This window comes from Agelaius phoeniceus, chromosome 5, assembly GCF_051311805.1.
Source record: "Agelaius phoeniceus isolate bAgePho1 chromosome 5, bAgePho1.hap1, whole genome shotgun sequence".
In the NCBI taxonomy this organism is placed as follows: Eukaryota; Metazoa; Chordata; class Aves; order Passeriformes; family Icteridae; genus Agelaius; species Agelaius phoeniceus.
This window is the reverse complement of record NC_135269.1, coordinates 3554064-3581702: the sequence shown is the minus strand read 5'-3', so window position 1 is coordinate 3581702 and position 27639 is coordinate 3554064. Positions and strand designations below refer to the sequence as shown.

Genomic DNA, 27639 nt, shown 5'->3' with positions numbered 1-27639 from the left:
CATGGTCTAAACATCCACCTCCTCCTCCAAAAAAAAAATAATCAGTGCTGTCCCTGGGAGGACACAGCTCCCTGCTGCCAGCTGCCCTAAGCCACTTGCATATCAACATTCATCTTTCATATAGAAAGTGAGAAAAACTGTAAATTCTGAGTAGAACTTGTTCCACCACATATCCAAGGCACTTCTGAGAACATCTTAATGTCATATTCAGTAAAACTCTTTATTGAAGAGACTTTTTGAATGTGTATTAGACACCTCACTCACACAGGGAAAACAAGTGCCTACACACGCTCTAACGCCTCCCTGCAAGGTCTGGAGTTGTAGAACTGTGTGATGAGAGCTTAAAATTACTGCCTTGACAAAGCACACACATTGTAGGGAAGACATGACTTAACCCAGAAAGACTTGACTATCCTTACAATTTCACATATCACATTTCCCACTGAGACCAGTGGATCTGAAATGCTTTAGAGAAGACATTGGAATAAAGGACACAAAAGGAGAGAAAGAATTGGGGTTTGAGTATGAGAAAGCTTTACTGCAAGAAGTGTTCATGAAGCTGAACATGGAGCACTATGTGCCATTAAAGAGTGATGTAAAACAAAAAGGGGAGGGAAAATAGGGGTTAAATAAAGAAACAGTAGGAAAAAAAAACCCCAAAGAACAGGAGAGTTAAAGTTATATCAAGAGTCAACAGTAGGATATGGAAGATGGTGGAGAAACATGGCTGAGGCAGGCAGAGAGGGAAGGAAAACCTGCAGAGTTCAGCCAGGGCCAGGCTGAGCAGGGAGAGGCAAAGCCAAGCTGAGGACAAGGCTCTCAGTGCAGCAGCCCTTTAGCAGCCACGGGAAGGGAAGGGACACTGTGACTGCAGTGGAGAAGCCGTGCCTGTTTCTTGGCAGGGGCAGGACATTTGTCACCCAGGGGTGACTTACCTAAGAGACACCAAGGTACAAAGTCCAGATTCCTCACAATGTCCTGCCCTCTCTGCGTGAGATAGCACCAAGAGGTTAATTACCAGTTAGCCCAGATTTATTAGCCTTAACGAAGTTTGCTGCTAAAACAGAAACAGATCCCATCCTCTAGCTCCCAGCCCTCTGCCCTGGACAAGGCTTTATCCCTGAGCACAGGAAGAGAAGGAAACAGAAAGTTGAAACATTACACTAAGGGCTGCGAGAGCCCAGGAAGAATTGCAAAGCAATAAATAATGCTGGAAGTGGAGCAGAGAATAAATAATTCCACTTTGGGAAAAGCGAGTCTGAAATGAGATTGAAGGGAAAGAGGAAAACACATGTATTTCATATGCAGCCTGTTCTGAATGTGAAACACAGATGTATATTTTTATCTCCATTGAAGGCAGTACAATGCACTCATTGCCTTCTCAAGACATGTTGTGCAAAGCTGAAAATTACTTTAGAGGCACAAGAATAACTAGTTTACTTTTCCACACCATTTTTTAAATGGCACAGAAGATCATCAAGCTAAATGTTATTGCCACATGATAACACAAATTCCTCCTGATGTAACTCAATTTCCTTGCATTATCTTTGCAGATCATTGAGTTCTCCATATACCTGAGTGCATAAGACAACGTATAAGATGAATGTCTCATTCCTTCTACAAAGGTCTCACATTCACATGCTCTGAGTAATAGAACAGCTCATTCAGAAATATTTTTATGATGTACACTGGGATTCTCACAGGCGTTGAACTCTGAAGCAAATCCATGCATTGACCAGATACCTAACACCCAGAAACATAAGTGTCTAATTCCTTATAGAGTAGAGAACAAAAAGCTTTCTTCAGGCTAATTACTTCAAATTATATTTTACAATGAAAACAAAGAGATCTTTGTCTAAGGAAACAGAGAAGACTACACCTCAGACACACTGTGGAAACAAACAAAAAGATCAGTGGCCTCGGAAGAAGGAAGAGCACATTAGAAGGAAGAGCAAAGTCCTCAGCTTTCATGAAAGGAGCATTCAGAGGGATGAATTGAGCGCTCTCAACCACCCCAGACTGAAAGAACGTGCTCATTAACCAAAGTTCACATTTCAGGTGAAAGAAAATTCACTAGGACCTTTAACGGAACAAGGCAGAGCAAGATCAAAGTCTACCTAAAGGCAAAACATTGACAAAATTGGGATAATCTTGTATCTCACCAGGTATCTGCAAGTATTGAGGAGGAAACGAGCTTCTGTGAGTTCAGGTATTTCTCGTGTTTTTGGAACAAGTTTGATGGAGCTGTTTTGGGGAGGGGCTGTTAAAAACCATTTGCTAATGGGTGTGGGTTTATCTAATGGACAACAAGCAGGGGCTGCTAACACCTCACTTTCAGCTCCTCTTTGCTCTTGAGACAATTTCTGAAGGGTGAGGGGGAGGAGAAGGGAGAGCTGATGGGAGAAGCAGCAATCCTAGTGCCTGATTTTCTACTTGGTCAAATCTTTAAAAATGTTTTTTACATGCAGGAGCAGAAATCAAAGTAATAAATACAAATCCGCCAGGAGTCACTTCTTTATTTTCCAGCTATAAACATTGCTGAGCTACAGATAATAAGAGAACCACCTGTACTACATTTAGTCTGAAGCATACAGCAAACTCCAGCCCCAAGAACCAGCTCTGGCAGTTTCACAATTAACTCGGCTGAATGCAGCTCCCCTACACTCATGGAAAGCTTGAAAGGAATCAGGTGTTCCCTATCTTCAGGGGTAATCTATAAAATCCAGAAAATCCATGAACTGTAACATTTTGGATTATTAAAAGACAAATCCTCTCTTTCGTGTAAAACCAATGCATTCTTGAAAAGAAAACAAACAAAAAACCTAAAACACAATAAAATCAATAGTGAAACAAAACAACAAAAAGACCAAAAAACCCCAAACAGCCACGTTATCTGTATGAAACCTTTTTAAAGCTACTGGACATCCATAACACCTACCTTCACTCAACAGATGCCATTCTTAAAATCATTAATTTCTACTAATTATTCTGTTCAAACACTAAGTTTTCACGGTATTTCAGGAGAATGGTTTAATCATTTCTGTGTTTATGTTGGTGGTTTTGCCATTCTTTTTTCCTCTGTAGCTTTATGGAGAAGCTAACAATTTCCATGGTTGGTCAAAGTGACAACAGGAGTGAGGCTTTGAGAACAAAGGCAAGTAGAATCCCCTGTCACACCACCACAGTAATGAAGACGCCTGTCATGCATCAGAAAACTATACAACAGAAAAATCCCACAGAAATGGACAACTTCATGGAAAATGCTAACTCTGCACCTTTGAGGCTAGAGACATCTGCTAACTTTGTCTGATCGAGGTTGCTGGAGTCTATTCACCAAAAGACAAAGGTAATAAATGCAAAGAAAGTAATTTGTAATTTGCTATTTCCATGTCAGATCTTAACCCTGTGGAGATTCACAGCATGCCTAACTTTAATTACCGAGACAGGGGAAGGGAAGAAAGGACTGGAAGCGTTCAACTAGTAGCAATTCAAGGCCCTGAGTTGGCTAAAATTTTAAAATGTTACTAAAACTGACGTTACAATCAAAGCCATGTGTTTGTGATTGCAGGCTCACGGCCACAGCTCAAAATGAAACAGATCTTTAAAAGCTAATGCTAACAACATTTCCATTTGTGATTCATTTCTTATCCCCCAGTGTCAATGACACAAAATTAAGAGGGGAATAAAAAAAAAAAGAAAGAAAAAAAAGAGTCCCTCCTCACAAAACAGATGTGGAGGTTGCTTCCTCCCACACTATCATGGTCCTTCCAAGAAGGCTGTGACTGTCCCAGAGTCAATAGCTGTAAAAGACACCTTGTCTTAACAATCCCCTGCAGTGACTGCAGAGCACTGTTTTATAAACAGCTTTGCAAATGTTTTCTACACACGCCCAAACCAGCGTCACTGACTTGGGTGAAACTTTCAATGACTTTATACCTAAATTACTCCATGGGCACAGCAGGGAGGAATGGTCACTCAGGACTGCACTGGCAGGTGAAGTTCGTGGCAAAACAAAGTTCACCATCTAACTTGGAATTCAGGGCAGAAAACTGAAAATCCTAGGTTAAATCAGAAAATAAAGCTGTACAAGGCAGAATGTCATTGTTTTGGATGAATAAATTGGCAGATGAATCAGAGTCCAAGTCTGGAGTTAAGATAAAATGGCACCAGTTACAGCCCCTCCCCAAAAGCAGGAATTCTAGTTTCTTCTGGTTTGAAGCATTTAGTAATGGAAAAACTGGAGAACTAGCACTGAATACAAGAAATGAGCCTCTTATATACCGAATTTTCACATTGAAAAATGTACTTGGAATAGAGACACAAGGATCAGGCTGCACTGTAAGCAACAACTCCAAAGTGTTAAATGTCTTTTCTTCCTTGCCACCAGCCCCACAGCAGAGAGAGGAGTCTGGAGGGGTCACAAAGGGCTTCCTTCTTCTGCCTGGCACAGCCAAAAGCTGTCTTTGAAAAAATCATGTGCACTGAGCAGTCATTCACTGTATGAGAAGAGATGCAGGAGCTGTAACCAGGAATGTAAGAGCAACAAGTGGTAGACACTGAACCCAAAGTTAGCAAGTGCTTTAGTGGTGCAATCTTTGTCATGCGGACTTCAAGTTTTCTCTTATCTCCCCACAGTAACAGAAGAATTCTTATATATTTAATCTATTTTGACCCTTGGGGCTTCAACTATTTGACTTCAGATGTTAGATTTTAATAAGCTGTCACCCACAGGGGAAAAAAATGCAGTAGTTAATGTGACTGATTCACCATTTACAGCTGGACTATAGACAGAAAAAAAAAATCAACCCTATTTCAAGAATTCAGTTGTCACCAAGTGGAAAACTTCAGTACTTTTTCCATCTGTGCATTTCACAGCAGAAGTAACTTCAGATTAATCTTGCCCTCTCCATTACTGCTGTATATAACTAGCACCTAATCATTACTGGGTGTTGCTGCTCCGGGGGTGTTACCTCCCTCCAAATAAATCTAATGGGACGCTTTGTCTGCTTTCAAAATCACAGAATCACTCAGAAACCAGCACTCAGAGCTAGGAGAAGGCATAACTCAACACCACAGCCTCCATGAGTGCGTGCCAGCACAAGCCAGCTGGACAACTCAAATCCAAAGCCATTTCCATTTCCTTTGGCTCCCCAGTAAAAGCAGGGAGCAGGCACAGGCTGCTCCCGTGGAGCCTTGAGCACAGTATCTCCTTACCTGAGAGCTAATAATGGCACACTTCCTGTGAACTGTGAATCAGGAGGAGATATGGGGCGTCTCCCTTACACCTCGGAAACTCTGCGAGCTCTTTGCAGTCCCCACCGCCCTCTCCCTTGTCAGAACCCAAGAAATTCCTCAGAGAGCTTAGCACAGAGCCCAAGACCCCCGTGCCTTTGATTCAGCCCTTAGAAAAAACAATTACCAACCTTGTATGAAGAATTACAAGCCACAACAATTTAAGTAGAATGATAGTGAATTTCTCAGAATGTGAAAAATAAATTTTTTAGAGTTTTTAGAATGGGGGTTCAAGAAGCAAGATAGAAGAATCTAAGTGTGTCCAGCCTTTCTCCTTCTTCTTCTTGGCCTCCATCTTCTGCTGTGATGCTGGCACTTTTAGATTAGTTTAGAGTAGAAGCTCACTGTCTAACATAGATGATAAGTATTAGAAAGTAATTGTAAATATTGTACATGTATTTTTTACTATAAAAAGATAACATTGCCCTGGGGGCAGGCAGAGTGCCTCTGACTGTCCTGCTGAATGGACTTCAGCTGGACAGGAGAAAGAATTTTATAGATAAGATACAATAAACAGCCTTGAGACCGAGAAATGAAGAGTCCTGACTCCTTCTTCGACCACCGAGCTGAGAAATGAGACTTTCCAACTTATCTCAGAGTCACTCTGACCAGCTAGAGACCCCAGAACTCCCTGAGAGGGAATCACCAACTCACTGCAAGCCTGGCCCAGGAGAGGTTTCTCCTCCTCACAGGGCAGGGGTTGCAGCGTTTCCATGGGTATTCCAGGGAAAGGAGACCCGGCCACACCATGCTGATTAAGTATTTCCAGTTGCTAACAACAAAAAAGGGTAATTTTTATGTTCTCCCATGCAAGCAACTTTTGTAGCTGACATATAGACATTGCACAATCACAAACGAGAAGGAAGGCAGTCAGTAGGAAGGGAGGACACTTTTTTGATGATCAAGGAGAAGAGTAATTAAAATATGATCCATGCTGGGAAGGCATGCAAGATCCATCACTTGGTTAATATTTCAGCAGACACAATGAAGAGGAGCAATACTTTTACCTTCAGCACTTCACCTCAAGTAAACAAAGCAGACTCCACCAAAGGTCACACCACTCTGGAGGGTACAAGATTTACCAGCCAAAGCAAAGCACAATTTCTGAGTGGGAGGATTGCTTCTCAAACAACATCCTTAAGAAAAACCTGTTCCACCCTTTCTTCCATTGCCTGCTACTAGCTAGCTTGAAATTATTATGCTTTAGTGGAAGCTGCAACATCTCGCTTTTCGTGGATACAATGCAGCCCTTCTGAGGTCACGGTGGGGGCCAGGAGCACCTTAAATTATTCCTCAAAATGCCCTTAACCTATTTCCAAGGTGTGCCCAGGTCACTCGCACGCTGGCAGTGCCTTAGGGAGTGCGTGTCATGGCCATGAGAGGGGCAGAAGGAGCAAAGACACCGGGGAAAGTTACCGGAGAGAATGAAAGGGCTGAACAGCGGGGGGACATGAGAGACAGCAGGGGAGAGCACCAAACGAACGCATTCAACAGGATTATCCCACCCAAAGCTGCTCTGCGCCCGCTACCAGCCACAGAGACGGAAAACCAGCTGAACCACCGGGGGAAAAAAAACCCAGCAAGGACTGAAAGGGGAAAAATACCCCAGTGAGGACTGAGAAGGGGAAAAAATACCCCAGTGAGGACTGGGAGGGGGGTCACCAGGTAGAAGGTGAGGCAGGAGGAGGAGGGCACGGCCGGTGCCCCCGGCGGGGATGCCCAGCCCGGTGCGAGCCCGGCGGGCGAGGTGCGGGCAGGTGTGGCGGTACCGCGGCGGCAGCAGGAGAGCACACGCACACCTACACATACACACACATACACACACACACCGGGGGCTTCGCGGGTGTACAGCCAGGCTGCGAAAAAGCTGCAGCACCCACCACCATCCCCGGGGGGCCCGGCAGGGACTTCTCAGCCCCTCTGTCCGAGCGCAGGGCAGTGGCGGCAGCGGGGACAGGCCGGGGCAGCGCCCCGCAATCCGCCCTGCTCCGGCTGCCCCGCCGGCTTTGGGGTCGCGGAACAACCCAAAGGGGGGCTCGACGGCAGGGGGAAATCCCAGCCCGTCCCGCCAGCCCCTTCCTTACCTTGCCCCGAGTCCTCCTGCCGGGCCGGGGGCGGCGGTGGCCGCGGGGCTCCGGACGGGCGCGGGGGCTCCGCTCCGCGCCGCCAACAAAGTGCGGGAGCGGGGCGGGCAGCGGAGCAGCCGCGGCGAGCGGAGCCGAGCGGAGCCGAGCTCCCTCTGCCGGGCACCCGCCCCGCCCCGGCCCCAGCTCCAACCCCAGCCCGCGGCCGGGGCGGGCCCGCGGAGCTCAGCGCGGAGCTCCCGCGCCGGCGGAGCGGCCGCACGGAGCCCTGAGAGCTCTGCTCGCCGCCTCCCTCCTCCTGCTCCCGGCACGGCTCACGCCCGGCAAAGGGGCTGAGAGCAGCGCCCCGTGCGAGTTTAAAGTCATGGTTAAAAAAAAAAAAAATTAAATAGAAGGCCACACACAAAACGTACCACGGCTCCAAAGCAACATCCCTTCCCCGGAGGAGTAGGTGTAGCCAAAGCACCTTTGGAACGAGTGGTCTACGAGAACAGAAGTCCCCCCCTCCCCGTCTTCCCTTGAAATGCCGGATGAAATCTCCCAGCTGTTTATGTTGTTTCCATCTGGCACCGCGTTCCGCCCCGCTCTGACAATTTACACGTGGCTTTTGCTCTCAGCGCAGGGGAATGGTCCCTATCGGATCGCTCGCAGGTAGCCAAAGTCCTCGCAGCTACACTGTTAGCACAGCTGGGATTGCTATAATGAGCCGCTTCCCCTCCTAAAACCCGGCTGTTCCGCGAGAATCTGTTCTCACTGATTTCTCTTTCAAATAAGTTTTTGCCTTATGTGGCTCCAGAAAAAAGCTAGAAAGCATAAAAATCTTTTGACAGCATCAGACATATGAAAAAGAACCTCTATTCATGTAGTGTATAGGAGAGCTAATCTGATTTTTGAGGTTCTGTTCCTGATTTTTGAGGTTCTGTTCCTGATTTTTGATAGGATTCAATTGCCAATCCAGAAAGAATTACACACCTGCTTAATGACGTTCCCGAGGCTCCTTCCAGGCTTCACCAAGATCCCTTAGGAAGATTAGAATCATATCTGGACCAAACAGCTAATTCCACCAAGCCACAGCTATCAAAATGGAGCAACAGGTCCTTTCTGCTACAAAGTTTCTGTGATTCCAGGCCCTCTCCAAGAAACCTGCAGGGGAAAAGTATAAACTAAGGAAAGAGCAGCTGCTTGCTGAAATTTCCACTCAGTTCCAAGAAATGAGACTTGGCAGGTCCTTGTTTTTTATAACACTCCGTGACTCATTTGCAGAAGCAGGTGAAGTCAGAGCCATCACTGCCAGAGTCCTGCCCCTGACGGCTCCTCCAGGGAAGACACGGATTTTCCCGATTTTGAAAAAAAAAAAAAAGTGGAGAGGGTGATATTGCTCAGCTACTGCTCGCAGCAGTCTGGTTGCTGAATCTCTTCTCAAGTGGTGCTACTCCATCCTTCACCTGGTGCTTGCCAGCAAATCTTCCCGAAATAAGGTCTGAACTCTACAGAGGGAGTTAGTTTGCCAGGTTCGGGCTGAAGGCAGGGGCAGCAGCAGGCATGAAGCTCTCTGTGGGCTCCTGAGAACCAGGCAGGAGAGAGTAACCCGAGCCTGCAGATCAGGCTGGGAGAGGTGGGGCCTCTCTCCACAATTGCTTGGGAGTTCACCTTAACCCTGCTTAAAAGGAAAAAGAGAGAGAGAAAAAAAAGCAGTTCAGCCAACTTCCCCTTCCTGGCTCGGAGCTGGCAGAGCCCCTTGTCGTGCTGCATCTTCTACCAGCTCTGTCTTTGCTATTTTTCTGGTCCAGAAAGTCCTCCACAAAAGAGGAAAGCACAAAAAAAAAAGTGAAATAAATCCACTTCTGAGTACCCAAACAAGCATTGAAATGTGCAGATACCATATGGTTCCCTAGTTGGTTTCCAACAAACCTTCAAATCTCAAAGAATCTGATTATGGAGAGGCTACCTAGGCAATTCCTGTGAATGAAACTTACAGGAACACTGACATTTCCAAACTATGCCAATGCCATACACACACTCCCTAGGTAAATAATAACAGTAATTGATACTTAAAAGTGCTTACCCCATGAGAGGTAGAAAGAAATTCGAGAGATTCTCTTAAATAAAAGGCTGGGGACGGCTTCAGTCCTTGGCAACGATCCTCAGTGCCTCTCTTCCCCCTTTTTCCTGGATAGAAGCCCAAGCCCACCCCCTGCTCCAATTCCCCTTAACAAAGGACAGAACACAAATGCAGAAGACCATTGTGGACTGATAATTTTGTTTGGTTTCACTTGGAAAGAAAACATTTTAAAGGAACAGAGAAAAAGAGGAAAGAAAGTGGGATGAGAGAATGAAGGAAGGGAAACCAGAAGGATAAATGGGAGATAGATTTGGGGAAGAATAAATTCTATGCCTATTCTTTGAGATGTGTACAGTAGGTATGGGCATTTATAGAATTATTTCACATGAGTATGAAGTTAATATTGCTGCAGAAAGGAAGCCAGAACATTGTAACACAGGGGATGAAGAAGGCATTTCACCAACGTTTGTCTCCTTGGGGAAAAGACAAAAGATGCCAAAGAATTCCCTTCTGTTGGAGATCAGCCTGAAGAGATTTTCTGGGCTGGGAACCTGCAGGATGGTTTACACACCACGGACGTTCTGGCAGCTCCATCAGAGGCTGTTTGCCGCCAGCCCCTTCCTGTCCTGGCTGGAACGCGGCCAGGCTCGGCAGCCCCAGCCAGGCGCGGTCCCTCCGCTCCGCAGGTGCGCACCCAGGGCAGGCAGGCACGGCGGGGGCAGCACACCTGCAGCTTCCCGGGGAGCTCCTCTGCTCAGCCCCTCCTGGAAACAAGGGCTCCGTTTGTGTGGCATTAGCTGCAGCGAGCCCAGAGACTGAGGATTAGCTGCTGATGCTGGAGGTTCCACTCTCCTTGAAAACAGACACCGCTGTATCCATAGGGTTTTCAGAAGAAAAAATATACAAAGCGAGCCTGAGTCTTCTATTGATTTTAAGGCACGTGCAGCTCAGTGAGAAATGGCAGAATTGTTCCAGATTTAGGTCATAAAAATGCGAGATAAACCCAGAAGAATCAACAGAAAATGAGAGAAACAGAAGAGACTGGCTTTTCATCCATGCTACTCCATTTTTTATGCTATGAAAAAAAAAAAACCAAAAAAATTACAAGTACAGAAAACATCTATTTTCTGCTTAAAAATATTTATTTGCTGCTTAAAAATTATAGAATATATTTTGCATCATGGCTAAACATAGTACTATCTATAAAACTATGCAGGTAAGAGGATTTGGAGAACTACCATAGAGGTTCTTCTTGTCCCAAAGTAATTTGTAGTTTGATTGGCAGTTTCTTTTGGGTAGGTCTGGTTTTAAAGTATTCTGCTTAAATATGTCATCCTTTGTGCCATAAATACATGTGTACATACATAACTAGATGTGTACATGTATATGTGTGTACATAAATATATGTGTACACATATTTAGACCATTTATGGAAGACACTAAGTGAATGTGATGAATTGTTCTAAATTTAGATTTACTATTTATCTATGAATAACATAATGACCTCAAAATTTGTGAGGTCTAAACACGTTCAGGATATTCTATACACTTCTAAATTAACTAAGAGGCTGGGGTCCGCTACCCAAAAAATTACCTTTGGATAAACCTTCTAATGTGTTTGGGTTTGATCCCCCTGCCCAGAAGAAGAAAAAAAAAAAGGAAGATAAAAGGATTATTAAAAGACCTCTTCTCTCCTCATTAGTTGATTCCTTTACTGAAAAGCTTGTGATTAGTTGATTAATATGACATTACAGAACCTACTTGCAGTTTCTTGCAGAATCTCCTTTCTAAGGAGGTTGGTTCAGGCAAACAAAGTAAAGCAGACTAGAGAGCTACCAACAATCCAAATGTGAAAAAGAAGGAGGAACTCGGTGTGTCTGAAATACTCACAGAAACTGAACTCCAGACTCAGTTCTGAACCAGAGGGAAAATGTCTGGACTGCTCCTGGCTGACTCATACACTCTATTCCAGCTACAGAGCCAAAGCAGCACAGAGAATTCCCAGAAGTCTCATTTCCATGCAAGAAATGACTCTTGAGAAGAGCTCAGGGATATGGCAGGGAATGTATCAGGTGAGACTGAGGTGTCTGTCATGGCATGGAACTCCTTGGAAGCTCCCAGTGACTGTGACAGATAAAACTGCCTCCAAGAGCTGCCATGAGTCACTTTGCCTGTTGTGATGAGGGACCACTCTGCAGAGCAGAAAAGTTTGGTGTTGTTTCAGAAAGAAAACCCTCAACTGTTTGCTTGTGGTCCTTATGGTGCCTGCATTCCCAAGTCAGGGAATATGGAGTTACATCTCCTGGGTGTTCTGCTCTCTGTTTAATGTTATTTGGAGTTTGCATCAGTAAATGCACACCTTCCATATTTGTCCCTTAGTCTAGCTGCTAGGGATTTACAGATTTTTATTCCTTGTTCCTAATTATTGTTACAGCCATGAGGGAGATTATTTGACTGAGCTGACTGAGATAAATGAACCAACTCTTCATCCTGAGCACAAAACTCTCCAGCCTGAAGCTGCCTCCTCTGATGAGTTACAAACTTCCCATCCAGCTGTTCCCACTACTAATGCATCAATTACAAACTATGTAATTTATGACTAGGGCTGAGGCTGAATGTGTGATGATGAAAAGCCTTGCAATAAGACAAGGGCTCTGTGACGTTATGAATTCTCTGGCAGTTCTCTCTGCACCATCCTGGGAGGATTGCAATCAGCCAGTGAAGTAAAGTAGAGGATCTTTCTCCCTCTGGAGCCATGGGGAGTGCTGCCATTTATTTCAGAAGGAACAGAATCAGCCCCAAACCCTTAATTTGTCCATTACTTAATCTCTGTACTGAGAGCTGGTTGGCTGACACTTGGATTGGAAGTCAAAGACTCCTGAAAGAAACTGGAGGTGCAAGAAACCTTTGCAATAATTTGGGCAAAGCTCAGCACGTTTGTGATTGCTAGAGTTTGATCTGTCACCTCTCAAGAGCTACACTGCGTTTGATGAATGAGACTCTAATTGAATTCATGCAAATAAATTGCAGGTTACAAAGCAAACTGAAATGTTCTTGCACATTTTGATGCTTCCGTGTTCCTATCTTACAGAGACAAAAAAGAAACAAGACACAGACAATCAGTCATTTTATATCCATGCTCTGCTTTTTATAGGGAAGCATGACAGGTGTGTTTTATTACAATTGGATGTTTATTGACAGAGAGCTAGAGCATTAAACCTTAGATATTTCTTTTTCCTTGTATTTCATATTCATAAGAAAAAAAAGGAGAGCAGGCACAAAAAAAATATATGTAACTACTAGAAACAAAATCATTTGTTTTGCCAGAATTTATAGAAGTTTCTGGTTTTTAGTTTCTCTTCTGGGATTTAGAATTCTATTTCTGTGTTGGAGGGGGAACAGTCTTAACCATGTGGCTCATCCCAAAGCCTTCAGAGTTCTTGAGTCAAGCATTTAAGGTCAATACATTCCAATAATAATCACAAGATGTTGAAAAAAAAGATGCTGACATTTTTATTTGAATTTGGGGTTCACAGATTTCATGTCTCCTAGCAGAAATGTCAGAGGGAGAGGCTTTCTTCTTGTAACAAATGAGAAGGATTTGAGGCATTCACAAGATGAAGTTAAGCTTCTGAGAAACATCAAATATTATAATAAAATCATTAGATTGAACAGAACCGCTTTGTAAACTTCTTTTTAAAATTGTTAATTGTGCTGAACTTTTATTTTGCAAATAGTCATCCTGGTTCCTGTTTTTAAAGACTGAAGGGCTTTGTTCAACTGTCCATATTGATTAGAGAATGTGCTGGTCACCTGAAATCCTGCATTTGCATACACTTGCTTAGTTCTGATTGAATAATTATTTCATTAGTCGAGGGCACTAATTAATAATGCTGATATTGATTTTTTGGTTACACAGCTCTTGCCACAGACCTCAGAATATCAATCTTTTGGTTACATAGTTCTTGCCACAGACCTCACCAACTCCATCAAGCTTTTTCTTTCCTACAGAAGGCACCCATGAGATAGATTAATTTCCATCCAGTTTTCAGATAAAAAATATGTAATGCCCAAGTTCCTAATTGCTTCAGCCTATGACAGATGTGGCAGGTCTACAGCTGCCTGACTTAATTTTGCCTTAAGGCACCCCAATCCCTGTGGTAATATCAGCATTTGAAAAACACATTCTACCAAATCAAAGAGGGCATTCCCTGAGCTTGTTACAAGTAAGAAACAGCTAACAATAATTAAAAGGGAGATTAAACTCTATGGTGGTTGTGATCATTAGTCAGCCAGTGATGGGTTTCGTACTGAGGTGGACACAACTATTTGCTCATCTCAGATATTCTGAGACAGGAAGCTGCCTAGCACAGCACACCTTCTGCTTTCTTGGACAGAAATGGAAAGGGACATGGAAAAAGTACTTGGGAAAACTCCAGTCTGGAGGTGACTGCTTTTTAGCAGAGCTGGATGATTGAGAGGTCTTTGAGAGCACTGTGTTTTAAGGGCTATCCTACCATCAGCTTGTTTAGCTGAACCTAATTTTCCCTTAGTTCTAGAGCTGAGCAAAATCACATGGCAGAATCATATGTTACAGCCATATGGCATAGTGATTTTTACACAGATAGCAGCAACAAGCTCACACTCTGTGTATTCTGACATATTTATAGCCCTGCTGTAATGATGCAGGAAGACAGCAGTAGCCTCCAGAGCAGTCCAGTGAAGTACAGGCACAGAATGGTACCAAAGATTTCAGGGTGATAAACCATTCACCCAGTGAATGAGCTCGGCAGAGCTTATTTTATATTAATTAGATAATTTGGAGTGTGAATATTTGTGTATTGTCACTGTACTACAACTAATTAACTGTGTGTTGTGTATTAGTTAACATGTTAAGATTTTAATTAGACAAAAAAAAATCTTGGCTTGTGTGTTCCTCCTTCTCCAACAACAAGATTTTGCACATAAATCTCTCTCCATCAGTCCTTCATGTTCTTCCTTTCCTTTAGACTGTGATGCCCTAAAACTTTTCCTACTCCTTTGTGAGTAAGTGCACTCAGTGACGCAGTGATGGGCCCAAATAATTTTTGTCCTTTCTAGGGGCTAAAAACTTTTCCTAAAACTTTTCCTACTCCTTTGTGAGTAAGTGCACTCACTGACAGTGATGGGCCCAAATAATTTTTGCCCTGTCTAGGGGCAGTAAGAGGCCCTTTGGCCCCCAAAGATCAAGTGTGACCCCCAAAGATCAACTGCGACCAAGATCAAGACCCCCACAAGATCAAAGATCTATATTCTTCAAGACAGACAGCCCTGCCCTCGCTGTGCCCATCACTGGCATACTGTGCACATGAGAGCTCAGCTCCCCTCCATTCCCCTGTGAATCCAGGGAACACCAGCCCTTTTCCTTCCCTCCACAAGCCTACACACAAGGGGGTGATGAGGGGAAGGGGTACCAGGTGGAGAAAAGCCCCCATGCCACATTGCAGGTGACAGGCACATCAGCAGAAAGGGTCCCATGGAGCATCTCCTGCGTCCCGCTCCATCGGTGCCTCTGCACCCAACCACCATGGAAAACTGGAGAAACCTGAGCTGCCCTCCCCTCCTGACCCCTGCCAGGGCTGCTTTTCAATGAGCTGAAGGAAGAAATTGAGCTTACACACAATGATAGTCACCCTGTTTGCTTACAGAAACATTTTCCCACACCTTCTGTGGATTGAGTTTTAATAAGGGGGAGTTTCTCAAGGCTGGGACTTGTCCTCAGGCATATATAGGTGTCCAGTGCCTAGCACAGCCAGGGCTCTGTGCTGAGAAAAGCCTCTGTATCCTACCAAACCAGGCAAAACTGTGACAAAAATAATGTCAGCCCTTCCTTTTTACATAAGCAAGTGTAGCCACATTTCTCTTCACAGAAAAATGCAAGGCGCATCTTCCCAAGAATATTTCTCCATTTCACATTCTCTGAACCTCAGAGAAAGGAAAAACAATTCTTATCTCATTTGCTGTGCCGGTGTTGTGCAAAAGTAGAATGCAATATGGAGATTGTTTACCCAGAGTGATGGGGTTTTGTTTCCTTGGCCTGTCAGGGCCAGGTGTGTGTGTGTCAGGACTGTGGGCTGACAGTCACGAGATTCTGGACAGTTGTGTGCAGAGTTGAGTGCTTGGCAGATTCAGTTTAGATGTAATGCAACATAGAGTAATATAATATAGAATAACATAGTATAATAAAGTAATTAATTAGCCTTCTGATAAGATGGAGTCAGATACATCCTTCTCTCCCCTCGTCGGGGCTGCCTGCAAATTCTACAAGCAAGTGCTTGGCCAAGAGAAGAATTTCTTCTTCCTTTGGAGTGGTGTCAGCCAGCAGAATTCACCACTCCAAAGAGCACCCGGACTGCTGTTGAATTTCAAAGAGGGGGCTTGAATGGTCTCGATCAGGCGGTGCTTGTGGCTGGTGCAGCTGTATGGAGACAAAAGGAAAAAACTGAGAAGGACTGAAACTCGTATAGAATGACACGGATGATTTAACCCCCAGAATGAACAAGCTAAGCACTGGGAACCCACTCATGATGCAGATATTTCTGGACTGTAAGAAAAGCAGGAAGAGAAGGAATCGCCAAGTAAAATAAACAAACTAACAGTTACTGGAAATAACAGAATAGATAATCTGGAAAATGCCCAGGAGGACTGAAGAGCTTTCAGATTCCAACTGTAAGACAGGGGTAGATGCCAGGAATGTACACAGCAGGCATTGATAGCCTACCTGATCTATCAGGAGTGTATTTCAAAGATTTGTAAATCCCCAGTATTTGTAGATTTCTGGGATCTGAAGGAAATGTTGCAGGTTTGTGACTGATTTTTCCTTGCACTTAAAACTTGTGGGTGTATTTCTATTGTTTTGTTGGAGGTGAGAAAAGTAAACTTCAGATGTCTGAAACATCCCTCCTCTTCCTCCTCAGTCTGAGAGCAAAAGCAAAGCAAACACAAATGAGATTTAGCACATACACCCACCAGAGACGACTACAGCCAGCTTTGCATTCCTCTCTTATTGTCTGCCTCCAAATTCTACCCTCCTTCTGGAGAAGTGAATTGTTACTTACAGGAGAGTGAGACACGGTGAAGATTTATTTAGGTATAATTACAAAACACTGAGATCCCGAGATAACAAGTGTGCTAAAACTGAATCCAAAGTCCTTTGAAGCCCAGAAGGATATCTCTAATTTATGGGACAATGGAGCAAGCCCATATATACTGCAAAATTACTACTGAACTTTACAGAGTAAATGGCTGTGGCAAAGGATAACTCAGGGTGTGCGCAGTACTGTGAAACCAGAATTAATTATCCTTTCATGTGCCTTTGCATTGTATTATTTCAAAGATATATTCCTGTTATCCCTGTCTAAGTTATAGGCTGTTAAATTATTAGCACAGAGACTGCAACAACCGAAAACAAACCAGGAACAATGGTTTGAGCTTCCCTGTCTGTGAGAGCAGGGCAAATGGCACAGGCTGTTTTTCAGTGCTGAGTTGAACATAACATATATAACATGTGACAGCAGCCCCAATCAAATCACTACAGCACAGAGACAATGCTCCCCCAGTGTCAGGCTCTCCGTGCTGAGAACAACTTTCCATTAATTTCCCTCATTTGTGAGGTAGATGCTAGAGCACTTGTGAAGGAGTCCAAAAGCTTTGTGGTAAATGAAAAATTCTCTGGTGTGCTTCATTTAACGTGCTTCTCCCAGGAAGCACAAGCAGAGACAGTTTGAGAGCTTATTTCTTTAGAGGACAGACAGACAGACACATTTTGTTCCTCAGTGTTGTCAGCACTCTCCATTTACTCACAAATGAACACACACAATAGATCAGGTTGTCCTAACAGGGACACGAGAATTTTCATTTCAAGAATTTTCATTTCAAGCATTTTCATTTCAACTCCATGTGCAGCTCCCCTGAGGAGGTACTGACCAAAAAAGTGGGAAGTTTTAAAGAAAATGTTGTTATGAGTGAATTTTCCCTTTAACAGGTTTAACTCCCATTGGTCACTGACATGACAGGCACTGGGCACGAGTGGAGGGACCTTTCCTGTTTCAGGCAGATATGAACTTGTGCAGCTCAGGCTGTGGGCTCCTTCCTCCAGACAGCAGCTTGCCCAGGCCAGTAGCTCCAGCTGATGGCCACTCATGGCCAAAGCTGAGATTTGATGGACCTGATTCTTGTTTACTCTGCTACAGATAGTAGTGTACTTTAATATTTGCATTTAGTTATTATTATACAGTGATTATTGATAATGCAGTGTATTATTATTATTATTATTATTATTATTATTATTATTATTATTATTATTATTATTATTATTATTATTATTATGTAGTTCTATTTTATAGAACCTATAATCCTAATAAAGACCCCAGCAGTGTAAGAAATCAGGTCACAGAAATCTGGGGGAAATGAAAGGATTCATATCAATGTAAACTCTTTTGCATTTGGGTTTCACTGACTATTGCATCCATTCCAGCTTTTCTACCTATGGGAGTGTCACTGTCTTCTTAAGGAATATAAAGGATTAATTGCATAGTATAGAATGATTCTCTGGGTATGAATAAAATTCTTTTGTTGACCGACACAGAAATATTGTTCAAAGTGTGTTTATCCTAGTGAAAAAAAACCAAACACCCCATATGTCTGAATAACAGCTACAACAGAATGATAGTCTTTTTTAACAGGAGACCTGTTCTTCAACAGGAAGGCTTTCCTCTTATCAACATCTTTTCATAAAGTTTTATTTTCATATTAGGAAGATGTCACTGCTGCTATTAAACAAGGTTTTATGGGCTAAGGGTTGGAGTAAAGTAAGACAGAACTTGATTAACTGATGGCAAAATTGAAGTTTTTGATGTGAGTTTCACAATACATTGGAAATAGAAAGCTCACAGTGCCCTATCGTCATTTGTCAGCAAATGATTTCTTATATTTCTCATCCTTATTGATGTATATCATTGAGTTTACAATGTTATATTGACCTTATCCTGGTTCTAGTCATCAATTTCTATCTTTAGGATATTTAAGGATAGTAAATCTTTAAAGTTATTGCAGTAGACCTTTCTCTTCAGAGGATTTATTATTTTCTCCTAGAGGAATGAGATTTTTAATGACCCACATTTTAAATTATTTCTCACTTATAGGCAGTTTTGACCATATAGGAATAAAAATGAAGTACAGGTCTCCTCTTGGGTCCCATGAGGAGAGAAATAATACCTGACTATTTATAGCATTACTGCTTGCATTAACTTAAACTGTGGGAATATGCCAAAGAAACTGCATTTGATTTCTCATTAAGTTCCATAAACTTTAGTATATTTTATTTCACCTTGTTGGGACTCATTCTCAGGTTTGGTTTTGGTTTGTTTTATTTGCGTCTCTGTATTGATATTTGGGAATAGAAAATGTTGGCTGTCAGATATGTTTTATGGGTCATAACAGGGGGGTAAATTAGAATTATCTTTTTTACCAATGAGACAACTTTTGGACTCATATGAAAAGCTGCAGATACTTTCATTTTTTTACCAGCAGCCAACACTTCATTAGTTCAGCTCTTGCATTCTGTGGGTTCTAGGGCTGTGTTGTCCCAGCTGCACTTATTACAAAAGGAAGTTTGTCATTAAGTTACAGATATAAAGCAGAAAAGGATTTGTTTAGCTTGCAGAGGTATAAAGCCAGAAAGTATCAGGCTTCCAAACTGAAATATTATCTGTACTTTTAGGGCACTATGAGCACAGAGCAGTGAAGTTGAGAAATTTGGATACTGAGCAGTCCAGAGGATGCTCTCACAGGAGCTCAGCTGTTTTGTATTTTTCAAAGCTACCCTCTTCACTTCCAATACCATATAGATAATGTATAGCTGCTTTTATGGCTGCTATAGCGAGGCTGCTGAGGCTGCCTGTCATATCCATCTACATCAGCATTACAGCTCCTGGACAGGGCATTTCTTTTCCAAACTCTTTAAGCACTTTTTGGGCATCTTGCAAAGGGAGTTTAGAAGGAGAGCAGCACCTCTGCAGCAGAGTCCTGTCAGTGTCAGAAAGTTTTCCTGACTGCTCACAGACTTCCCTGTGCAGCACAGAATCCTGAAAATATGATATAGAAGCAAGAAACACAGGCACTTACAAGTCAAGATTTATTTTTTCATTTTAGAAATGATGGCAAATTTTACTCAGAGTGCTTTTTTCAGTTGGTTCAGTTGGTTCAATTTTATGAGTATAAGAGGATCATGTGCATTAGCTATCAGTGGGTGTAAGTACATAGATACTGCTCACTAGATCTGTGTCTCAAAGCTGTGAACACTTAAACCCAAACTCACTCAAGACCAAAACCCAAACTTTAACTCCTACAGCACTCAGAGTGCAATAGCCAAAACATGAAAGCTTAACTAGTGTTTTGCAATTGAATGGTACAATGCAATTTCCAGGTAATTCTGAACACCCACCAACACATACTTAATATGTGGATCCTACACCTGAGACAGGGATACTGTAGCTACAAAAGGATGCTCTGAGACAAGCCACTCAAAATCCTACCACTCTTCTACAAGTGTTACCACCACCTTCTAAGCAGTTCTGGACCCCAGCTGTTCAGAGGAACAAATCCTTATGCACCCCTGACCTTACTCATGGCCACTTTGGGACCTGCAAAGAGTTCCTCTGTGGGAAATGGAAAGATAGAAACTTACACACACACAGGAAGGTATGATTTGCAGCCTCAGAAGAAGCTTGGATTGATGTAAAAATTAAGTACACAGACATTAACCAGAAAAACTATAAACTTATGTTTCTATAGTTATCAGTAAGACTATACCTTAAATAAGTGAGAAACTGTATTGATAAGATGATGAAGGGTTTATAATGTAGGGGTGTGGTTTTATAGAGTAAGTTAAGAGTTTAGAAGTTGTAACAGAAGCATTTGTGTATATGTGTGATAGCAGCCCATTGGATAAAAATATACACATTGCAGCAGAAGTAAGTAAAGGTGATAGGTTAGAAAAGCAAAATAAACTTTGTGGCAACTGCCCACTGGATTAGAAAGTTCTATATTGTCTTGCAATGGAGAACTTGTGACCGTTTAGAGCTATGGCTGACTGCTTGCTCTCTTGAATCTCACAGCCTCTGTGATTGATGTTTATCTGAGCAATAAATTGCTTTTAGCCTGACTGTGGTTCCATCCCTTCATTAAAAGCAGTGATAATAATTCCTGCTTATCAACTTCCTAGCCTAATGTGTCCCAGGCAGAGCTTCAGCTCCTGCTGAGGGCAGCAGAGGTGGAGAAGGGGCAGCTGAGGATGGGTTGGGGTAAGAGGATGGCAGCCCCTTCCTAGGGCTTTAACACACGTGAGGGTTAAAAAGGAGACAGAGAAACAAACCAAAGACACAAACATTTGATGTTGGACAGGAGCCTCTTTTAAATTAATTAAAAATTGTTTTTAATACCCCAGAGAAATAGCTGAGGCATGGAACAGCCACGTGTCAAATATAAAGTTTGCTTGCACAGCTGACCTTGGCAGCAAAGCAACAGAGGCCTGAGAGACAATACCAGTTCTGCATCCAATTGCTGAGAGACTGAAAACAAAAGCAAAGCAATGTTACAAGAAAGCTTCCCTCTTCCTCCTCATTTGCAAGGATTTGAAACAGCCCTCCCCTTAAACCAATCTACAAACATATATTCTTACCCACATTAGAAACGTTACACATTTTTGCAACAGGATTTATCATCTTGGACCATGCTGAGTGTGAATCAGAAAAATAAAATTACTAATTCCATCTATAGATGCTTCAGACCATACTATTTAAATTGTTCAGTCTAAACATTTCCTGGATCTCATAAAGAATTATAAACTTCATTTGGCCACATATTGAAACAATAAAAATGTTTCAAGACAACCAAAATAGTGTAGATAGGTAAGGTATGACTCTGTTCCCTTGTCTAGATAAAAAATCAAATGTATTTGCAACAAATGTAGATTTAAAAAAATAAAACAATTCTATGTTGTCCTCATACAATGTACCTTGCAGAGTCTCACAAATATAATTTAATTATATTCAAAACTATATTCATTGTAGAAAACAGAGAAACAGATAACACACTTTCCTAAGATACTTATTCCTGCTATAAAAAAAAATGAAAATACCATATGCAAAATTCCTGTCTGGTGTGCTGTCTGTATTTCAGGTACTTGCTATGACAGATTTTGGAGTTAAATTCCCCTATTAATTTTATAAACTTTGCCAAAACACAGCATGAATATCAATCTATACTGCCACATTTTCCTCATTAATCTTTCAGCACAAGCAAGCCATTGATGAGGCACAGTGAGAACTTAACCCGACCTAGCACAGGCTGGTGGCTCCCAAGCACAGGATGTGACCTAGCTGGAACAGGCAGGGCCATTTGATACCAAATTCCAGGGAGATAACACTGACCCAGAAGCCTGCACATGAGAATGGTATTTTTAGTTGCAGACCAAGAAGCTGGAGGTTCAGAGTGACCTTGCAGCTCTCTCTGATGCTGTGGCACAGGCAGCAGCTTCACCAGAACATCTTCTTCCAGCAGCTGGACCAAGCATGCTGAGCCAAGGAGGGGAGAAAACACAGGAGGATGGACAATTGCCCAATGTTCAGGCACATTGCTACTGCTTTTGCAGTTCTTTTGAAATGTTGTTTATTTTTCTGTATCAGTTTAGTATGAAACATTCCAAGAAATTGATGTCCTTAATTTAAGCACAGAACAGAAACAGACTGGACACAGAGTCTGCCTGAAGTGAAGGAAATGTGTTGGAGGGATAGGGATTTCTCTTTCTATTTGCACTGAGTAGTTGAGAAATCACCAGCTAGATGTGGTAACCCATCCTGCAGTATCAGGAATTTGCACACTGGATAAGTCTCCTCATCATTTAAAAGTTTTATCACTTTATTAATAACTTTATTCATTATATGCAGATACATGAATACATTTACAGGCTTCAAAATCAGGCTCCCCTTGTGATAAACACTCAATATTCATTCTCACTCCTATTATTTTACTTTGTGAAGTGCTGTGCTACAAGGGCAGAGATGACACAAACTGTAACAACCTGTTTATCGTCAAATAGAAGGAAATTTAAAGGATCCCATTTTCCAGATACTGTATGAAGCAGAGAGGGTGTAATTTGACAAATTACACAGAAAGCACAAGGAAAAGGTGTAAATAAATGGCAGTTCTGCTGAATTCTGGTTGAGTCTATGCAGCCTTCCCCAGCTGATAACAGCTGGGTTTGTTCTGGCAGCTGGAAGCAAAACCTCCTGCCCAGTAAGAAATTATCAGGAGTCATGAGATGATTTCTTATCACAAATTCAATATGGATAAATCATTTGTTATTGCTAACGTTATTTGTGTCATCATGGATCCCAGAGAACAAAAATCCCATGACACTGAGATCATGGGAAAGATTGAAAATAACTCCCTTCATCAGTGAATCACAAAACTGGAATCTGCAAAGTGTCTTTGAGGGGAGACCATTTCATATTTAAATTAGAAGAAAGTTCTCTCAGAAAAAAATCTGATATCTAGAACAGAATCTTTGGCAAAATTGTTATAGACATATACAATTTAAATATATAATTAATAATTATATATATAGATATATAATTGTTATATTATATAAATATCACAAATTATGCAATCTAGCTAAATAATAAATGAAGACATTTTTAGTTTTGCTGTAACTCTGAGCCCTTAAGGTGCACTTGGATTCTTTTTTTTTTTTTCTCAGTGAGACCTAATGATTTTACAAAAGTGAAGACTGAGATTCTTCAGGGCCTGAAGTATCAAATAAAACCATTAAATGCTGAAAGTTTGAAAATGAAGCTGTAGCAATTAGTGGTGCTGATTTCATTATTTCAATGTTTCTGGCCAGATAGGAGGGTGGCTATGAAGGCAAGCACCACTGGGACAAGGACAATCTCTGTTTTTTCTCCTAAACAATCATAGAAATATCAACAGGCAAAGTTCCCCTGTTGGCCTACTCCAAGGTAGAAAAATAACTGCAAAATAAATGCAGCAATAGTTGTGGGGTCAGTATTTGGTTATTTTGCTTAACATTTCCCCTTTATTTCTTCCTCCTCATTAAAAAAAAATGGAGCAAACTGGAGGCTGCTGTATGGATCAGATGATTTTCATGCTGGTACCTGACTCCCAGCATTGCCTCACCACTTGGAACACTGCTGATTGCTTATAAAGGAAAAATAAATCTATTTTTCTGCAAGAGTCCCTTCACACAATGTAGGCACTCTACTGCAAATGTAAATCTTGCATCAAACACTTGCTTGAGCAATCTCAGCATGAATCACCAGCTGCAGGGGATTATCTCCATCAGAATATGTGCAAAGGAAGAAGAGGCCATTTCTTAAGGGATCTGAATATGTAACATAAATCTTTGTCTGTAATGAAAAATTTACTTTATAATTCAAATCAACTCAGTTCTACTGGAAAAGAAGCTTTTCACGAGAAAGGTCTGCAGATGTATCAAAAATCACTTAAATCTGGGAACTAACTGCATTTATTTCCATCATGTCAGTTAAAAGTATCTCAAAATAAGCAATATAATTTATTTTTTAATTATTGTGCCAGTACTTTTCAATGACAGCAGGTTTGCTCATTCTAGATTGTAAATAAATCTGAGTAAGCTCACAGTTCTAAGTTTCTGATATTAAAAAGAAAAAAATTAAAAATTGTAGCAGAAAGATGAGTAGAACATTTCACATGGAAAACAGGTAACTTTGGAAAGGAGACAAGGTTTTATGGCTCAGGACTAATGAGTGTGTGACCTCCTTGAGGAGATTACCCAGCAGTGAAGCCCCTCTGCCAAAACCATCTGTCCTCAGCCTCAGTGTACTTTGTCCTGGACACTCTGAGCTGCTTTTCTGAGAGGATGCAGCTCTTTAGCTATAGTGCAGATAGTGATGCTCTGCCAATATTAAAGAGATTAAAACTTGCTGATGGCTTTGAAGATTAAGATCTGACCCTCAAACTGGCAGACAGAGTAGACCTGAAGCTAAAAAGATCAGACACAAAATATCTGCAGCTCTTAATCCCCCTGAAAATAAGACATTGCATTCTTCAGCAGCAAACCCTGGTATTGTCTTCACCTTTGGACATCCACAGTAACTGATGGGCTGCTGCAGTCAGGATCTCTTCTGGCAGGATACCAGGAAATGGGATAGAGATTAAGGATGAGCTTTGGCCATGCTGCTTCTGAACTTAATAAATTGGCTGATATTTCTGATCACATCAACATCTGGATGGAAGGAAGAAAATATATTCTAACTGCACAGATAGCTCTGGGAGGCAGCTACTGTTATTTTGGCACAGCACACCATTAATCTGAATAACTGGTTCTTCATTCAAGCATTAAATACTGTGGAATTTTTGATGCTGAATCCTTCTGTGGAAAATTACATATCCAAACAATTATACTTGATGTATAGTTGGTATCACTCCATTTTCCCCAAGTGGTATCATGTAACTACTGAAGCAGGATTTCTGTCCAGGGCAACTTGGCAGGAAAGGAATTCTTGCTCCTTACTGATCTCACAATGCTTTAGATAGGGCCTGCTGGTTTTGGCTGGGGTAGAGTTAATTTTCTTCCCAGTGGCTGGTGTGGGGCTGTGTTTTGGATTTGTGCTGGAAACTGTTGATAACAGAGAGATGTTTTTGTTATTGCTGAGCAGGGCTAGCACAGAGCCAAGGCTGTGTGGTGCTTGGTGCCTGCCTGGGTTTAAACCATGACAGAGGAAGTGCCTGACTCCCGTGTAGCACTGAGTGGCCAAATTGCTCATTAGCCTGTTCCACTTTGTGCCGTAAATGGGTTTTCTGCATCAATGGTTAGAAATTCCATCAAAAGTTTGAGTATTCACATACAGTTTCTATCCTGTGCCACAGGAAAGTCTTGTCCTTTCTTTGCATCATTGCTCTCTGTGTCTTGATAATATCCAGTTGATCCAGCAGCAGAAATATTTGCAAGCCTTACTATTTCCTGAGAATGATTTTTGTCTAAAAACAGGAGGATGAAATAGTGTGATAAATGGGGAGGCTTCCACTATACACTGTCATCTTTAGGCTCCTATTGCTTCCATGAAATTCATGGTGGACTTATTTCTCTGAAGGAAGCTTGTGATTTCCATTAATAAATTTATGCTTCTTTGGCAGTCAGAAGCCACTCCAGCTGATTGCAGATTGTCATGTTCTGGAGCCCAAATGTGACAGGTTTGTTGTATGTGTAAAAGTAGTTCAGAGAGGTGGGAATCCCCTGTCCCTGGGAGTGGCAATATTGCCTGTAAAACAGGATACAGCAGGCAACCTGCATATAGCTGCTGGGGTTGGATTGCAGCAGGTTTGGTTTCTGCTTTTATTGCACCATTTCTTCAATTAACTGTGTTTTATGTGAGTAAATCCATGTGATTTATGTGTATGAATGAATAATTTATGTGTTTATGAGTAAATTTATGTGAGTAAATCTGAGAGTTTAAATCTAGCTAATTAAGATTGTGGAACTAGAAGTAAGTGCCCAATCTACTTTCTCTAAGATATGACTTTACAAATGCTCAGTGGATTAACTGGAAACAAGTGTTAAGTTCAGTTGCCACTAGAAATAGACTTTTTTTTAGTCACTGCTCAATAATCATATCCAAGACTCATACGTCTTTTATAAGTTGTTTAAAAATCTGGAATACCATACATTTTCCAAATTATTTGTAATTATTTTAATTAATTCAATTCTAATTTTAATTAGAAATCATTTAACTGCCAGGAGCAGCTACATGTCTATTGGGAAGCACATAATGCACATGGAATATCTATAGAAGGGATAAAAGCATAGAAACTTTTTTCAATCCTGGATAGAGTATAATACAATATAATCTTCTGGTACAGTAATGGGTCTGTGATGAAATTACAAACATTACTGTCAAATCTCCACTCAGAAGAGGTATCAGAGCAGCAAGAGCAGCACTGCAAGAGCCCACATTTCCCCGCAGTGCCTCAGCAATGACTTTAATCCTGTTTCTCTGCCTTTCTGTCTTAACTCTCAGCTGAGATTGCCCACAAAACACCCAGATAAAACGAGGGAGGTGAACAAAAAAAGGCTCGCTGACTCACTGAATAAATGCCGCCCAATCAAAGAGGTCAGCTTGTGCAATCACCGCAAATGGCCCGTTCTTCTCAGCCCATTTGCTTCCTCACTGGAGCTGATGGAAGACGCTGCTCGCAGGTTGTTGGAGGCTGCTTCAGAACCCCGAGCTTACAGATGCTTTTGGTCATTTCCAACCGGCACCTGTGAAATTCAAAACCAACAAGAAGAGAAAAGAAAAAAGGACCTGAGGGAAAACAAAATTTGCATCCTGACGTTTCCACGTTTCCGGTCTCTGCTCTCGGGGTGCGTCTGTGTTGGTGGTTCGGGAAAGGCTGTTTAATGAGTAAGAGGGTAAGCAGGTCACAAACACAGTGCTAGGAAAACCACTGAATGACCGAATGAATTTTTTTTTTTTGTATGATAATGCAGAAAGGATGGAGAAAAGTAGGCAAAGGACATTTGGGATGACCCTCTATATGAAAATATCAAAGGAGCATCAGAAATGCCCATGAAGACACACCATTGTATTGCATCATTTGTGCCACAGAAACTGACCTCATCTTTTAAAGAAAGTGACTTTTATTGCCTCCTTCTACTGACTGTACTAACACTTGGATACCTGGCAGTGATACAAACCAGTCCAAATCTGAGCTAGGTCAGAGGGTATGGCAAAATCCAGGAAAAAATAGCATTCATATCTCGTCCTCAGTCCAGAGTTGTTCTTCTTGCAGAGTACTAAAAAAGAGATCCACAAACTTTTCTTCATCAGTTGTAACAGTGGCTGCCAATGGCAGTGCCAGATCTCATTTCATTTTGCATTTCTGTGCCACAAATGTAAGTCCTACACTTCGGGAACTCTCACACTCCACATGCAAAACATGGGCTGAAAAATCACTTTCCCCATCCTGCCCTATAATAGTTAGAAAAATCTGCTGTTTAACCAGAGAAAAATTTCCACTGCTGATTGATTCCTAGGTCTGTTTAGCTGATTATAATTCCCCAACCTACCCTTATGTGATTCACACCCATACATCTGCTCTAGCTTG

At 41.9% G+C, this 27639-nt stretch overlaps 1 protein-coding gene and 1 long non-coding RNA gene across 5 annotated transcripts in view; both read right to left on the bottom strand.

Moving 5' to 3' along the window:
• Positions 1-8990, bottom strand: part of EPS8 (EGFR pathway substrate 8, signaling adaptor) — a 125141-nt gene extending 116151 nt beyond the window's left edge. For 2 of the 4 annotated variants that reach the window (XM_077178133.1, XM_077178136.1), the window contains exon 1: positions 7377-7544. The gene's annotated coding sequence lies outside the window, so the exon portion shown is untranslated. Of the gene's footprint in view, positions 1-7376; positions 7545-7789; positions 8258-8348 lie in introns of those variants that run through there. The other 2 variants (XM_077178134.1, XM_077178135.1) reach the window with 2 other exon arrangements.
• Positions 8991-12544: 3554 nt separating this feature from the next.
• Positions 12545-27148, bottom strand: LOC143694079 (uncharacterized). Its single transcript, XR_013182253.1, has 3 exons — positions 26620-27148; positions 20919-21047; positions 12545-15895 (listed from the first exon to the last, which is right to left on the bottom strand). It is a non-coding gene; the product is annotated as an uncharacterized LOC143694079 (long non-coding RNA).
• Positions 27149-27639: the final 491 nt, after the last annotated feature.